Source organism: Macaca fascicularis, chromosome 4 (genome assembly GCF_037993035.2).
Source record: "Macaca fascicularis isolate 582-1 chromosome 4, T2T-MFA8v1.1".
Taxonomy (NCBI): domain Eukaryota; kingdom Metazoa; phylum Chordata; class Mammalia; order Primates; family Cercopithecidae; genus Macaca; species Macaca fascicularis.
In genome coordinates this window covers 14164739-14179165 of record NC_088378.1, presented here as the reverse complement: position 1 = coordinate 14179165, position 14427 = coordinate 14164739, and the positions used below count along the sequence as shown (strand labels likewise).

Genomic DNA, 14427 nt, shown 5'->3' with positions numbered 1-14427 from the left:
CCACTTGTGTTATATAATAGTTGGGAAATTCAAAAATTGGTTATTTTATGTTTTAGCACAGTATAATTTAGCCCTTTTTAATAAAAGTTTCCCCTTATTAAGCAAATTAGGCACTGATCGATTAAAAGATGTTAAAATATATGTAATTGGTTCATTCTATGCAATGTTTAAATTCTTAAACAGTGTATTATTTGCAGTATTAAAAATACTGAGATGAATTTGATTTTATATTTGCTTGATAATTAAATCATACCTGTTAGCATTTAGAGTTTCTTCTGGTTTTTGATTTTTTAAAAATTACTTTCTAGCCTGACAAAGGATTCCATGAAAAAGATGGTGTTGGGATTGCTCTAAAATGGGAATCAGGCAGTTTTCTCAGGATTTAGGAGATAAAGTTATTAGGCTTTTTTTTTTTACTTTCTGCCACTAAGATTTTGATAGTTGAGTTAGATAAATGACATTAGAAATCACCAAGGAATAAGGTAGAGAAATAAGAAAATGAGTTTGGTGTTGAAACTGAAGTACAAAGAAAGGATGAGGAAAGGTTTTCTCTCTAAAAAGCTTTTGCATCGTACCTAAAGGCACTATTTTAATCACAATGAAAGCCATTTTTCTTTTGAGATTTGGATAATATTTCAAAACTAGTTTGTATGCTGTACATTCCTTTCATCAAAATGTGTGTGATTGCTATACCCTAGAACTCAGAGCTAGCCCATAAAGATGAAGAAATGAATAAGATACCATCCATCCTTGCTTTTTCTTAGGGGAGTGAAAGAAGCAAGCCTATGTTTCCACAATACATTTGTAAGATGTTATTTTTCTCAAATGTGTTTCTTTTCCATGCACATACAAAAAAGCAACTCCTTAGAATCATGATTAAATAGTTGCTTTAGAAAAGTGCATGTGTGAGGCGGGCGGATCACGAGGTTGGGAGTTCAGAACCAGACTGACATGGCGAAACGCTGTCTCTACTAAAAATACAAAAATTAGCCGAGCGTGGCGGCACGCTCCTGTAATCCCAGCTACTCAGGAGACTGAGGCAGGAAATTGTTTGAACCTGGGATGCAGAGGTTGCAGTGAGCCGAGATCGTGCCATTGCATTCCAGCCTGGGTGGCAGAGCGAGTCTCTGACTCAAAAAAAAAAAAAAAAAAAAAAAAAAGTGTATGTGTGTCTATCTTCCTGCAGCAACCTATTTTTTCTTTTTTGGCTCCCTTAAAGCTTGTGATTTTGTTATTTCTTCCATTTATGTATTGATTAACTGTTGAGCATCTTCTGTGTTCTAGATCTTGGAGATATAAGTTGAGTAAGGCAAGATTTTTGCCTTCTAAAAGCTGACATTCAGGCATGGACGTGTAAACAAATAAGTACAGTATAGTAAAGTATAATTGGTAGTAAGTAGGTAGATGCACTTGTGAATCCAAGTTGAGGGCATCAAAGAGTAGATGGTTCCATTTACCTGAGGGATTCAGTTAGTCTTCAGAAGAGAGTTGCTGCCTGAGTCTAGTCTTGAACGATTGTGTATTCTCTATTGAGAATAAAAAGTGAAATACATCCCAGGCAGAGAGCAGCATGAGGAAAGGCAGGACTATAAAACAGCAAGATGTATTTAGAGTAATTAGAGTATAATGTAGGAGTGTAGTGAGAAATGAGGGTAGAAGTGAGGAGGGGAGGCTAAATCCTGAAGACCTCGTATGTTATGTTTGGACTTTACCCTGACAACAAGGAACCAAGGAAGAGTTTGATTTTGCAGAAGGACATTTCCAGATTCAAATTTTTTATAATACAATAGTCCGCCTCTCATTCATGCTTTTGCTTTCTGTGGTTTTAGTTACCAGTGGTCAACCATGGCCCAAAAATATTAAATGGAAAATTCCAGAAAAAAAGTTCATAAGTTTTAAATTGCACATCATTCTGGAGTAGCATGATGAAATCTTGTGCCATCCTGCCTGGAATGCGATTCATCCTTTTGTCCAGCATATCCACACTGTATATGCTTCCTTCTCATTAGTCATCGACATCCTCAGCTCCTGACTTTCAACCATTGACATTGTCATGTCTGCTTCTGACATAGCCTTACACTATGTCACAGTGCCTATGTCATTCACCTCAGTTCATCTCATCCTGTAGGCATTTTATCATTTCACACCATCACAAGAAGGGTGAGTTCAGTATTGTGAGTTGAAGAAACACACTCAATGTGTTTTTCCTCTGCTCTCACACCACAGTAACAATCAACACAGAATACTTGTGTGATCAGCCAAGCAAGCAATTAATTCTTCAGCAGACTCTGGCTGGGTGTCCTTCAATTCAGTTCTGACACTATCTACGTGGAGATAGTGTCAGATCCCACAGATTGAGGGTTCAGTCCCACAAGACTGCCCCTTCTTGAGATACCAGTTGCAAGTTCAGGCCTCTGGAACTTCTGTTCCTACCCACTTCAAGTTAGGTTCCCATTTCTCCCCCTTTGGGTTTGATTAATTTGCTGGAGTGGCTCACAGAACTCAGGGAAGTACTTATACTTACCCATTTATTATAAAGGGTATTACAGGAACACAGATAAGAATGCATGGGGCAAGGTATAGGGGAAGGGGCATAGAGCATCCATGCCTTTCCAGGAACCTCCATGTGTTTAGCTCTCTGGAAGCTCTCCAAACCCATCCTTATGAGTGTTTACAGAGGCTTCATTACATAGACATAATTGAATAAACCTTTGGCCATTGGTGTCAACTTAACATTCGGCCTATTTCCCCTCCCTGGATGTTAGGGAGATGGGGCTAAAAGTCCCAACCCTCTAGTCATGCATTGGTCTTTCAGGTGACCAGCCCCCCCATCCTACAAAGAAGTAACACTTTGGAGATTCTAAGGAATTTAGAAGTTGTATCCCAGAAAACTGGGTGGAAAACCAACCAAATAAATATTTCACAATATTACAAGTACAATTAGATGTTTTGAGAGAGAGCAAGAGTCCACATTCATGCAACTTTTGTTATAGTATATTATTGTAATTGTTCTATTATTAGTTATTGGGTTATCCTCTTACTGTGTCTAATTTATAAGTTAAATGTTACAGATATGTATAGGAAAAAACATAGTATGTATAGGCTCAGTACTATTTGTGGTTTCAGGCACCCACTGGAGGTCTTGGAATGTATCCTCCATGGATTGGAGTGGATCTGCTCTATTATTAAAGCAGTGGTGTGGGATGGGTTGAATTGGTGGGAGTGGTGTGGTATAGATGGAATGGCAAGGAGAAAATATAAGACTGGAGGAAGAAAGTCTGTCAACCTGAGATAATCAAAAGGATCAGAATCCAGTTTAAAGAGTTTATTCAAGCAAAAAGCTGGGAATAGCCATTTAGGAGATGCAGACTCCAGAGAAACGGGGTCAGTGCTCTGAAGTTAAAAGTTAAGGTTTTGCTTATGAAGGCAACAGCAGCCCATATGTAGCAGCTGCTGCAAAGATGCTGGCTGCAACGGGGGAGGAGCGGTCAGGGCTGGGAACAGGTGGGAGCCCTGTGCTCTACCAAGTTGGTGGGGTGGGAGCTCTGTGCTTCTGGGCACAACTGCAGCCACCCAGCCACGGGCTCTGGTCCTGGCCATCTCTGTGCTCTTGGGGGCCTGGGAAGCCTCCTTGCCCCCACAGGCTTGGAAGTGCCTGCTCCCATTCTCTGGCCTCTCCCCCATCCCGGCACCTGCTCCAGGGCAGAGCAAAGTTGTGACTAAGCCCAGGTAGTGTCACAACCTGGCAAAGTGTGTGTGCACTCAAGACAGTACTGACACACCAACCCCTGCCACCGTGAGCCCCTCCAGACTTTGGGTGCCTATGAGTGTGGGAGGAAAATGGAAGTGGGGGCTGAGGGCAGCTCAGCTCAGGCCTGCAGGCACCCCTCAGCATGAACAGCATGGGTGCCATGGACAGCATGTTGACGGTGACAGGAGGCAGACAGGCTCCTGGGTAGAAAGGGGTGGGTCCTGGGTGAAACCCCATCTTCAAGCCGGGAAATGCCTGAAGCCTGGGGGCTGGGCTCTCAGTTCTGTGTACCAGAGTGAGAACTTATGGTGCCTTTTCCAAGCCTACCCATGGCTGCCTGTGGACCAATCAGCATGCACTTCCTACTTTCAGAGCCCATAAAAACTTCAAACTCAGCCAGATTCACACAGACGTTAGGACTATCAGCTGCAGGAAGGAACTACCCACTTTGGGTCTTCTCAACTCATTGGGACAATCTCCTTGTGAAGAAGAGCTACCCACTCCTGGTCTCTTCTCTGCTGAGAACTAGACACTCATTGGGATGACTGTCTGTGGAAAGGAGCTACCCACTTCGGGTGTCCTGAGAGCTCTTCTGTCACTCAATGAAGCTCCTCTCCATGTGCTTCATTCTTCCCAGACGTGGGACAAGAACTTTGGACCTGCTGAATGGCAGGACTGGAAGAGCTGTAACACAGAGCTGAAACATGATACCCACTTGCCACGTTGCAGGCAATGAGAAGAAGAGAAGAGAGAAGGAGAAAAGAGCTGCGGCCCTTTGGAGATCCCAGATCTAGGAGCTTCCTAAGCCAGGGCTGTGACACCCTTTTTGGGGCTCTGCAGTTCCTGGTGTCTCCAAGCTTCTGGGCACCACAGCGTTCCCTGGTTCCTGCTGTGGAAGCCACTTGTGGTATACCTAGTCCAGCCGCAGCTTCTCAGGGAGCCAGCACCTGTGCCAGAACCTGGAGCTGCCTGCCCCACTGCAGCCAGCATGTTTGGCTATGTGCAGTGGCCAGACCCTGTGCTCGCTCACACATGCTTTGCCACTCTGTGCTTGGCTCACCCTTGGCAGGTATGGGATCTAGGCTGATAGTGTGAGCTGAGCGCAGCCTGCCAGGCTGAGTGAGCGGAACATGCCCAGCAGCCCTGAGCAAAACTCAGGCACAGGTGCCACTGGCCACAGAGGTTTCCAGCTGGAAAAGCGACACCCTAAGGATCCTGTGATACTTACATAGGAGGAAAACAGAAATTTAATAGGATTGCAACTTTTTTTAATAGAAGGCTGGTTTATGAGTTACAGTAATTAGTTACAGTTTGTTTTCTTTTCCACCTGGCTTTTCTTTCCTTTACAGCTGTTTTTAAATTTCCTTTCTGATTTTAAAGAGTATACTTAACATTCCATCTTATGACAGTGTGATAGCCACAAAGTCTGTGTGTGAGAAAGGTCAGAGGGAAGTTAATCCATGATGAAGATCAGCAGTGAAGAGGGAAGAGGTCTTCCCTGGGGTCGTTTCGTCATGTGCAACATTTTACAAAACAGTGTAGGTAAGGAAGGAGGCCAATATATAATCAGAGAAACAAAGGTTACAGCTGCACAAGTTACAGCTGCCTGTCACGTGACTGAGGTCCCGTAATCACGTTCCTTTAAGGTGCAAAATAGAGTCCAACAGCTTAGATTTTGAATTACCTGTTTTCATAAGTCTAACCAAGTGAGAGAGGACTATGGTTTGAATTAAAGTAGTAGCAGTTAGAATAGAAAAGGATTATCAGAACATGAGAGATGTTAATGATAGAATTAATAAGGCTTGATCCTCTTTGGATATAGAGAAGAGACTGCAATGGTATGGCAGAATTGAAGATGATGCCTAGATTTGAAGAGGAAAATGTAAGGAATTTGGCTTTGAATATTTTGAATTTAATAAGTTTTATGGAACTTCCAAGTAAAAATTTCTAGGAGTCAGTTGCATAGGCATATCTGCAGCTTAGGAGAGAGATTTGAACTCGAATTAAGAAATTTTGAGTTATTCACATATTTAATAACAGAAATTTAATAGGATTGCAACTTTTTTTAATAGAAGGCTGGTTTATGAGTTACAGTAATTAGTTACAGTTTGTTTTCTTTTCCACCTGGCTTTTCTTTCCTTTACAGCTGTTTTTAACATTTAACATTTCTTATGTGCCAAGCATGTACCGGGCACCAGGGATACTGTAAAACACATGAAACCTGCTTTATGACTAATAAAGGAGACAGAAATCAATCATGAAGATACATAATTACAAACTGAGACAAGTGTCATAAGGAAAATTTAGAGGTTGCTGTGAGAAAATTTTAGCAGGAGGACCACATCTCATTGAGACTGGGGGATCAGGGAGTGTTATCATTGGAGCTAGAATTTGAAGAACAAGTAGGAGTAGGGCAAGTAGAATATTTTGGGCAGAAAGAACATTAGCTTTATACCAATAAAAGTATTCAAAGGTTAACAGACTAAGTTAAAGAAAAAGCAAAAGGCAGCAGCTAACTGTATTCTGTGAAGAGATGTGTCTAAAACAAAGATGGAAGAAGGTTGAAAGGAAAAGCTCTATTATGCAAACACAACCGAAGGAGCTGGTATGGCTACAAAAAATAGACTTTTAAGCAAAAACCATATTATTAGAGATAGAGGAAACTTGATAATGGTAAATATACCTAATAACATAGTCTTGAAATATATATATCATATGGAGAATTTAACAACTCTGTAGTCATAGTGGGCAGTCTTAACATGTCTCTCTGATAGACCGGGAGACAAAAATCAGTAAAGCTATAGAAGATGTAGGTACATTAGCAAATGTAACTAATGGACATACGTAGACCACTGCAACCACCAATAACAAAATGTATATTATTTTTCAGTATCCCTGGAATGTTTACAAAAATTGACTATTTTGGACAATAAAGTAAGTGTAAATACATTTTAAAAGGATCAAATGATACAAAATGTATTTTCTGACCACAATGTTCTTATTCTAGAAATTAATACAAAAACAAAAAACTTTTCGAGGACATTACATTAAGATAATGGACCGTTTTGGCCGGGCGTGGTAGCTCACGCCTGTAATCCCAGCACTTTGGGAGGCTGAGGTGGGCTGATCATGAGGTCAGGAGATAGAGACCATCCTGGCGACAGTGAAACCCCGTCTCTACTAAAAATACAAAAAAATTAGCCGGGCATGGTGGCGGGCGCCTGTAGTCCCAGCTACTTGGGAGGCTGAGGCAGGAGAATGGTGTGAACCCTGGAGGTGGAGCTTACAGTAAGCTGAGATTTCGCCACTGCACTCCAGCCTGAGCAACAGAGCGAGACTCCGTCTCAAAAGAATAAAAAATTAAAAAAAAAATGGACCGTTTTCTCTCATGAATGTAAATGCAAAAAACTAATCATATTAACAAACCAAAACTATACTTCATCTTAGCCAAAAGGCCAAAAAGTGATGACAAACCAAAACTAAATCCAGTAATCAATAAAAAACAGATAATCTTCCTATTTTGAGGTCAGCTGATTAGAAATCTTAACTCCATCGACTACCTTAATTCTAAGCCCTTTGCCATATAATATAAATATTCATAGATTCAGGGGAATAAGATCATGGGTAGCTTTGGGAGACCATTATTCTCCCTACCACATACATCTCATCCAATTAGGTTTATTCCAAGGATGCGGGGTTGTTTACCAACAATAACAACAAAAAAACCCAGTCAATATAATTCACTACACTAACAGAGTAAGAGTCACATGATTATCATAATAAATGTAGGACAAACATTTGATAGCATGATTTTTTAAAATCTTGGGCAGCTAGTAATAGGAACTTCCTTAGTCCTAGCCAGAGCAATCCGACAAGAAAGAAAGGGCATCCAGATCAGTAAAGAGGAAGTCGAACTGTCGCTGTTCACCAATGATATGATCATATACCTAGAAAACCCTGAAGAGTCATCCAAAAAGCTAGAACTGATAAATGAATTCAGCACAGTTTCAGGATACAAAATTAATGTGCACAAATTAGTAGCACTGCTGTATGCCAATAGTGACCAAGCTGAGAATCAAATCCAGAAACTAACCCCTTTTAAAATAGCTGCTACAAATAAAATACTTAGAAATACTTAGAAATATACCTAACCAAGGAGGTGGAAGACCTCTACAAGGAAAACTACAAAACACTGCTGAAAGAAATAATAGAAAACACAAACAAAATGGAAACACATCACATGCTCATGGGTGGGTAGACTCAGTACTGTGAAAATGACCATGCTGCCAAAAGCAATCTACAAAATGCAATTTCCATCAAAATACTGCTGTCATTTTTCACAGAACTAGGAAAAAACTCCCAAATTCATATGGAACCACAAAAGGGCCTGCATAACTAAAGCCAGACTAAGCAAAAAGAAGAAATCTGGAGGCATCACATTACCTTACTTAAACTATACTATAAGGCCATACTCACCAAAACAGCATGGTACTGGTATAAAAATAGGCACATAGGCCAGGTGCGGTGGCTCACATCTGTAATCCCTGCACTTTGGAAGGTTGAGGCAGGCAGATCACCTGAGGTCAGGAGTTTGAGACCAGCCTGAACAACAGGGTGAAACCCTGTCTCTACTAAAAAAAAAAAAAAATTAGCCAGGCATGGTGGTGGGCACCTGTAATCCCAGCTACTCAGGAGGCTGAGTCAGGAGAATCACTTAAACCTAGAAGGCAGAGGTTGCAGTGAGCTGAGATCACGCCACTGCACTCCAGCCTGGGTGACAAGTGTGAAACTCCATCTCAAAAAAAAAAAAAAAAAAGCACATGATAACAATGGAGCAGATTAGAGAACCCAGAAATAAAGCCAGATAAGGACACCCTGTTCAACAAATGGTGCTGGGATAATCGGCAAGCCACATGTGGAGGAATGAAACTGGATCCTCATCTCTCATCTTATAAAAAGATCAACCCAAGGCCAAGTATGGTGGCATACGCCTGTAATCCCAGCACTTTGGGAGGCCGAGGCAGGTGGATCACCTGAAGTCCAGAGTTCGAGACCCAGCCTGACCAATATGGTGAAACCCCATCTCTACTAAATATACAAAATTAGCTGGGCGTGGTGGCGTGCACCTGTAGTTCCAGCTGCTCAGGAGGCTGAGGCAGGAGGACCGCTTGAACCCGGGAGGTGGAGGTTGCAGTGAGCTGAGATCATGTCACTGTACTCCACCCTGGGCAACAGAGTGAGATTCCATCTCAAAAAAAAAAAAAAAAAAACATAAAAATTCTAGGAGATAACGTTGGAAAAACCCTTCTAGACATTGGCTTAGGCAAACACTTGCTGACCAAGAACCCAAAAACAAGTGCAACAAAAACAAAGATAAATAGATAAGACTTAAACTAAAAAGCTTCTACACCACAGCAGAGTAAACAGACAACCCACAGAGTAGGAGAAAATCTTCACAGTCTGTACATCTGACAATGGATTAATATCTAGAATCTACAAGGAACTCAAACAAAAATCAGTAAGAAAAAAAATCCCATCAGAAAGTAATCTAAGGACATCAATAGACAATTCTCCAAAGAAGATATACAAGTGGCCAAAAACGTGAAAAAATGGTCACCATCACTAATAATCAGGGAAATGCAAATCAAAACCACAATGTGATACCACCTTGCTCCTGCAAGAATGGCCATCAATAAAAAAATCAAAAAACAATAGCTGTTGTTGTGGAAGTAGTGAAAAAGCATTTTCACACTCCTGGTGGGAATGTAAACTAGTACAAACACTACGGAAAACAATGTGGAGATTCCTTAAAGAACTAAAAGTAGATCTACCGTTTGACCCAGCGGTCCCACTATTGGATATCTACCCAGAAGAAGTCATTATACAAAGAAGTCATTATACAAAAAAGATACTTGCGCTTGCATGTTTATAGCAGCACAATTTGTAATTGCAAAAATATGGACATATATAGCATGTATATAGCACAATTTGTAATTGCAAAAATATGGATGTATATAGCATGTATATAGCAGCACAATTTGTAATTGCAAAAATATGGAACCAGCCCAAATGCCCATCAGTCAACAAGTGGATAAAGAAAAGTGAGTGAGAACACACGATGTTTGGTATCCCATGGTGTGTGTGTATTCCATGGTGTGTGTGTGTGTGTGTGTGTATATGTATGTGTACATACACACACACACCATGGTGTATATACACCATATATTCATGGTGTGTATGTGTGTGTATATATATACACACCATGGAATGCACATACCCTGGGATACTACACAGCCATAAAAAAGAACGAAATAATGACATTCATAGCAAGCTGGATGGAATTGGAGACTATTACTGTAAGCTATGAGGATGCAAAGGCATAAGAATGATACAATGGACTTTGGGGACTTGGGGGAAAGGGTGAGAGGATGGTGAGGCATAAAAGACTACCTATTGGGTACAGTGTTCCCTGCTTGGGTGATGGGTGCACCAAAATCTAAAAAATCACCATTAAAGAACTTATACATGCAACCAAATACCACCTGTTCCCCAAAAAACCTATTAAAATAATAATAAAGGAACTTCCTTAATCTATTAAAAGGTGTCTATAAAACAAAATAACCACAAAATTCCGTATTACAGACACCTTGTGAAATGTTGAAGGGTTTTCCACTTGCGTTGAAAAAGACAAGGATGTTTGCCATCATCCTTATGTATATGAAATACATATTTCACATTGTTTTAAAGATTATAGCTAGTGTGGTAAGGCAAGAAAAAGAAATAAAAGATGTAAGATGGATTAGAATGGAGGAAATAGTCACTATTCACATATGATTGTGTGCATTTAAAAATCCAAAATAATTGCAGATAAGTTAGAGATTAGGAAGGTCTCAGGATATAGGGTCAATATTAAAAAATCAATTTGTTTTCTATATAATACAACAATATATATTGTGGTTCCAGTGTTATAAAGACATCTACATACAAATAAATAAGGATTTATAAGACTTCTCCTTAGAAAAGTATAAAACATTAAGAGACTTTTAAAAATCCTGAAATAGTTGGAGCAATATATTATGTTCGTGGATAGAAAGAAATGATAAATATCAGTACTTCCCAATATGATAGGTTTAATACAGCTCCAGTCAAATTCCCAATAGAGGGGTGTGTGTGTGTGTGTGTGTGTGTTTGTGTGTGTGTGTGTTATGTGTGACTTGATAATCTTATTCTAAAAATTTACATGGAAATACACAGTGTCAAGAATAAACAGAACATTTTTGGAGAACAGGATTGGAGAGCTTGCCCTATTGTGTATCAAGACTTACTATAAGCCAGGCGCAGTGACTCAAGCCTGTAATTCTAGCACTTTGGGAGTCTGAGGCAGTTCGATTGTCTGAGCTTAGGAGTTTGAGTCCAGCCTGGACAACATGGCAGAACCGCATCTCCTAAAAATACAAAAAAATAGCCGGGTGTTGTGGCACATGCCTGTAGTCCCACCTACTCAGGAGGCTGAGGCAGGAGAATCGCTTGAACCCAGGAGTCGAAGGTTGCAGTGAACCAAGATTACACTACTGTACTCCAGCCTGAGCAACAGAGTGAGGCTCTGTCTCTTAAAAAAAAAAAAAAAAAAAAAAAAAACTTAATATAAAGCCTGATTAAGTCAGTTTGTCATTAGCTCTAGGTTAGTCAAAAAGAGCAGTGGAATAGTACATAGCTCAAAATCTAATTTAAAAATACGTAGAAACTTGATTTATGACAAAAGTGCCACTGCAGAGCAATAGAGAAATACTAGGGTTTTCAATGAGTGGTGCTGAGATAGTATATAAGAAACCTAACTACTACATCACACCATTCACAAAAGTAATTCCACATCAATTACAGATTAAAAGTATTAGCAAAACAAAGCTAAGATATAAAGCGAAAGGTCATATTTATGATCTTGGTATAGAAAAAGATTTTAGAAACCATGCTTTTGTTCTAAACTTGAAAAGATTGAGAATATCCTTCCCACATTGAGCATAAAAACTTCTGTTCATTAAAAGACATCACTAAGAAAGTGGAATAGCAAGTGAAAGAAGAGATTCACATCACTTACAACCTTCAAATGGCTCATATCTAGTGTTTCTGCAAATCAGCCCTAACACAACAAATGGCCAAAAATGGACAAAAGGATTGAACAGCCACTTCCCAAGAGAAAAATCCAAAAGATCAAGAAACATGAAAAGGTGCTTAAATTCAATAATTGGGAAACACAAATTAAAACTCTAACAAATGGCCACAACATACACTCAAGAACAGCTAGAATTTAAAAACTGACAGTGTCAAGTGTTATGAGGATGTGGAGCAGCAGCAGCCTCTTAACGGCTGAAAGTAACGTGTTGGTACAGTCTCTGGAACAGTTTGGCATCATTTCCTAAAGATGAAGTTGTGTGTATCCTTAACTTGGCTATTCTTGTCCTGAAGTATATTCACAATAGAAATGTGTACACTAAGACACATGTACGTGAATGATCAGTGTAGTGCTCTTCATAATAGCTTCAAACTGGAAACAACTCATTAACATTAGAATGGGTAAATAAATTGTAATGTCATATAGTGGACTATTATACAGCAATGAAAATGAGCAACCTGCACAGAGCAATATGGATGAATATTACAATGTGGAATGAAAAAGGCAAGGTTTAAAATAATATGTATTATATTAGTCTATATAAACTTCAAAAAGCTGTCAAAACCTATAGTGTTTAAAGTTGCTTGTGTAAGTTGTGAAAAGAAAAAGAAAAAGAAATGCTTTTTATAAAAAGAATAAAGGTTACCTGTCTTGGGGAGGTAAGCAAGGATGATTGGGAAGAGGACCAAAGTGGAAGAGTTCTGGCAATTGGTACAGGCAATGTTTTATTTCTTAATGGGGTTACATGAGAGTTTGGTTAAATTTTTGAGGTGTACAATTTTGTATGCTTTTTTTCTCTACATTTCATGTTGCAGACTTTTAGAATGGATTAAAAATGTAGAGAGAATGCTTAACAAATAGGTCAGAGGAAACAAATTTATGCAAAAGTTTTTTAAAGCATGTTGATAAGTAACACTTAACTGCAATTAGGCTTCTTTTTGTTTGTTTTTTGAGACAGAGTTTCACTCTTGTTGCCCAGGGCTAGAGTGCAATGGCACGATCTTGGCTCACTGCAACCTCCACCTCCCAGGTTCAAGCGATTCTCCTGCCTCAGCCTCCCTAGTAGCTGGGATTATATGCATGTACCACCACGCCCGGCCAATTTTGTATTTTTAGTAAAGACAGAGTTTCTCCATGTTGGTCAGGCTGGTCTCGAACTCCCGACCTCAAGTGATCTGCCCGCCTTGGCCCCCCAAAGTGCTGGGATTACAGGCGTGAGCCACCGCGCCCGACCCGCAATTAGGTTTATCTCAAACTTCTCATTTGTTAGTCATTAAAGCTCAGTAATTAATAAATTGTTTCCTTTGGTAACCATTGTTCACTGATAGGTAAGTACAGTCATTCGTTTCTCACTTTGCACAGTAGTTCAGGACTGTAAAAAATGACAGTATAAGTTGAAACCATGAAAAACGATCTTAATAAAAATGGGGAAAGTTACAATGTTTTATGTACACTCTAAAAATTTTTGTCAAGACAGTAAAACCTCTTATATTGTTGGTTTAAATGTATAGGGAAATTTAAAAGTATTTATTTAGCACAATGTCATTTAAGATATTGGAGTCAAGTAGAATTAGTGTTTTATTTCTTTGTAAAAAACACTTATCAAAGGCAGTTTGAGCAGTTCTTGTTGTGTAACTACAATAGCAGAACTAGCAGAGTGAGCATCTTTTCTGTGCCTTGGCAAATTGTCGTACTCCTTTCTTTTAAATTAGGATTAGCTTCCAACATTTTATCTTTTGCGCTTTCACTGTTACGAAGTAGCTCCAAGAGTTTCCTAAATGTGAAGGCTTTTTTGCTAGTGTCACTTCTTTTGGAACATATTCCTTCTTTTTGTCACAGCCACACTCCTCATTTAGGTCTGTAGGTTTGCCTTCACTAAGTTCCTCAGGCTGCATATCTAGAAGCTCTCGAACAGTGGCGGTGGCAACATTTCCACAGTCAGCTGCTTCATCTGTTACTACACTTATGTTGGATTTGAATTTCATTTCCAGTGTCATCATTTTTTTTGGTTTTTTTGTTTTTTGTTTTTTGCTGCGCTTCTGTCTTTGTTGGCCAATTCCTGCTTTCATGTACCTATTTAGTAAAATTTCATGTAGATTTAGCACTGGAAAGCAAGAAGGCAACAGATGCATGCTTTGCTGTCTGTGGGTGAATTGACTAACAAATGAGGTGTAACCAATCATCTGCTGACTTTGAAAGAAGTGGTGATTGGTCACTGATCATGAGGTACAGCTCTTATTAACAGTGATTTGTGGACTACAGCAGCAGTCTCCTTGTTTTTGGCACAAGGGACTAGTTTCGTGGAAGACAATTTTTCCACGGGCCAGGGATGGGGGGTATGTGTAGTGGGGGATGGTTTCAAGATGAAATTGTACCACCTCAGATTGTCAGGCATTAGACTTTAATTAGATTCTCATAAGGAGCGTGCAACCTAGATCCCTCACATATGCAGTTCACAATAGGCCTCCTGCTCCTATGATAATCTAGTGCCGCCACTGATCTGACA

The 14427-nt window shown here is 39.7% G+C and overlaps 1 protein-coding gene across 14 annotated transcripts in view; it reads left to right on the top strand.

Annotated features, from left to right (window-relative positions):
• Nucleotides 1-14427, top strand: part of WASF1 (WASP family member 1) — a 73511-nt gene that overhangs the window by 33337 nt on the left and 25747 nt on the right. For 2 of the 14 annotated variants that reach the window (XM_074036878.1, XM_015448558.3), the window contains exon 2: nt 6642-6685. The exons of the other annotated variants lie outside the window; for them this stretch is intronic. The gene's annotated coding sequence lies outside the window, so the exon portion shown is untranslated. The remainder of the gene's footprint in view (nt 1-6641; nt 6686-14427) is intronic. 14 annotated transcript variants of the gene reach the window in all.